A 3201-nucleotide genomic window follows, 5' to 3' on the forward strand; every position below is an offset into this window, starting at 1 on the left:
TTATTAAAAGTCAAATAATATTTTTTTAAATCAATTTGAAAAATATTTAGGTATAAAAAAATTCTTAAAGCTACGGAACATTAACTACGATATTTGAAGTACACAACCTCTCATTTTAACTTTTGTAATGAGACCTGCCATATTTAAATAAGTTATTTGATATTGAAAGATAAATAAAATATTCATTAAAAGACCCATATCATATTAAAAAAATATATTTTTAAGAAAATTTAGAAAAACATTGCTTGGATTCATATATATTCATATATCAATGCAAGGTAAAATAACGTTGAACTCGTTTTTTACTTCATTTTCAGATATCAAATTATTTCCATTAAATTTTATTTCAGTTTGTAAAAAAGCATATTTAATTTTTAGAGATTTATTAGTAGCCATATTTTGTATTATCGTTGACTTATTGATTCTAAGAACATTTTTGTATTCTTTTGTTCAATAACTGTAACATTAAATATGAGGCGAAAATTAATAAATAAAAAACTATGCTATGAGGAAAATAATGATTGAAAGTAAAATGCAGTTAAAGGATACTTTATTTATTTGACTACAGTTTCATCATGATAATTTAACATTTAAATAACCTCTATTATGAATAATATATTTAAAATTATATTCTAACTATGAGCGCTGCAGAAAAATGTCCGAAAAATTAAATTATAAGCAAATTTAGTGTTATGTAAACTTAAGACTATTACGGTAGGTTCAACAACTTTCTAGAATTGGGGAAATAGTAAGTATTAAACTAAAAGGATTGTGATGAAAATAACGTTCTTACTCTAAAGCATGAAGATTCTGAACAAATATCCATAATATTATATTGATATTAACCAAACTTGAGTATTGAAAAATATTTCACTGTAAAATGATTATGGTAAAAAGCTTGCAGACAAAATGGTTGGGGTATTATCGTTGCGTGGTAAAATCGTAGTTTACATACGTTTACAATTCTTCATACAACAAGGGTAATCGGTTCCACTGACATGTTTTTCTGAGTTAATCCACGTTGTTTGAGAGCCTGTATACATTAAATGCGGTAATTGGTTTGGAAGAATTTTTTTACGGGATATTTTATTTTATTGTGAATTTAGCTTGAACACTTCAGTTTTAAATAAAACAAAAAATACTACAAATGAATAATAAAACAAACAGAATTAATACAAATTAATTTATAATTGTACAATTAAACCGAAAAAAGAAATAGAAAAGATTTACATAAATAATTGAACAAAACTTACAAAAATATATCGATTTTATTTTTTTGCTATCACAAATTTTTTTCCAATGTAGTCTGAATTTTTTTATCTTTGTTTTCTTATCTTTGTACGTTGTACTATCTTTAATAATTAGATATATTTTAATGCTTCGTTCAGCATTGAGATTCACTTCCATAATTTACACTGCTAATTTTTCAATTTATCTGATCATTTTTGCCAGTTGTAGATGCGTAATTTCTTTTGTAGGGGCTTAATTTAATTCTGCTACGTCGCTCATGTTGAGCTCTTCTTCTTTGTATGGTCGTTGTTCTTCAATATTGATAACATATTCATTGTAGAGTTCTTTAGAGTTTGATTCAATGCACTGGATCACATTATCTGAATATAGTTCTTAAATCTCAAGTTTCCTAATTGAACAATGTTATTGGTGACTTGCACAAAATTAGTTTGGAAACCAATGAAATTATTTGTATATCTAGTATGATATGTTTTCTTACAGCACTCATGTTGCTGTCTGTAACTTCCAACCATGTATCTTTTCATACATTGATAACATTTCTTATGTTATAAGTCTTCCCAAATTCAGTCAATGATGGTGCATTTTCTCCCGTTGTAGTTTTTATCGCTTGCTCATATGTTCAGCGTAAGTAATGAGCCTTAAATGTTACAATGGCGTCATTGGCTGAACTAATAATGTTGTATTTGGTGGTAAAATAGCAATTTTTAGATATTCATTTAAATTTGAAAGGCTTGAAAGATGATGACCTGGTTCATTTTCTAACAGTAACAAAATTTTAAAATCTAAATCCTTATCTGCGCAAAATAATCTCTGTGTTACACCAGCATCAGTTTTAATTTAAAATTCCCTTTCACATTTCCATCCAATAAAAGTGTCAGACGATCTTTTGAAACTTTACGTTCAGGGCTTGACTTTTCTTTTGCCGATATAAAAGTGTGCGTTGGCATTTTTTTTCTAAAATAATCCTGTTTCGTCAAGATTGAATTTTTGTTCATCTTTATGTCCACCATTTTCTATAATATTTAGTTCCTGATGATATTTTGCAGCGTCCACTTTATCTGCGATCGCACTTTCTCCAGCAATACACAAACTATGAAGGAAAATTCGATTTTTAAAACGATAAAACCAGAAACACCTTCTATTAAAATTTTCATTAGTTTCACATACTTCTTCGTTCTTTTTCACCATACTTCTTGCATTGGCTTTAATTTCCATTTAACTTAATGGAACCCTTTTTTTATTCAAATTTTCTATCCATTTCAGTAAGAGTTGCTCCATCTTTACCCATTATCGATCTTTTTTTAGCTACATATTTCGATAAATAATATGCTGTAGCACTTGCACTTTATATTGATCTTTATTTTGAAATAGTTGGAACTAACTATTCGTTGACATTTTTATCACGTGCCATTCTGATATGTGATGCAGTTTCTTCATCACGCTTCATTACATCAAGCTTTTGTTCTAATGTTAGCCACTTCCGTTTCTTAGACACAGAATCATTTTGACTCGTTTTCCTTTTTGCGCTCATGTTCATAAATGGGATATTTATAATTTTAAGTACTAATGATGAGCACAATTTCACTCAAATGAGTATAGTGTTGTTCGTGTAAACATTGTCGAAATGCGGTAGTTAAAAGCCACCAACAGATTTGGCGCGAGGAGCACCGTACGACTCTGTGGAGAGCTACAGACTTAATATTGTATTTTTTTTTTTGCATGGCAATTATATGCAATTATAAGATAATGGGGTAATCAAACATTTACATAATTTAAGATAAAGCCTTTTCTAACGTGAATGTTAAAAAGGTTAATTAATTAATTATTTAAACTGATGAATTTGTTCTACAAAAATAATGTGTCATGTTACTTTTTTTTTGTAAAATTAGTACAAAAATACTGCATCAGCTTTCCTGAGCATCATAGACCTTCTATTATCCAAAACAACTC

At 28.2% G+C, this 3201-nt stretch overlaps 1 pseudogene; it reads right to left on the bottom strand.

Moving 5' to 3' along the window:
- Nucleotides 1-2066: 2066 nt before the first annotated feature.
- LOC139906813 (tigger transposable element-derived protein 1-like) lies at nt 2067-2782 on the bottom strand (annotated as a pseudogene).
- Nucleotides 2783-3201: the final 419 nt, after the last annotated feature.

This window comes from Lepeophtheirus salmonis, chromosome 1, assembly GCF_016086655.4.
Source record: "Lepeophtheirus salmonis chromosome 1, UVic_Lsal_1.4, whole genome shotgun sequence".
Lineage (NCBI taxonomy): Eukaryota > Metazoa > Arthropoda > Copepoda > Siphonostomatoida > Caligidae > Lepeophtheirus > Lepeophtheirus salmonis.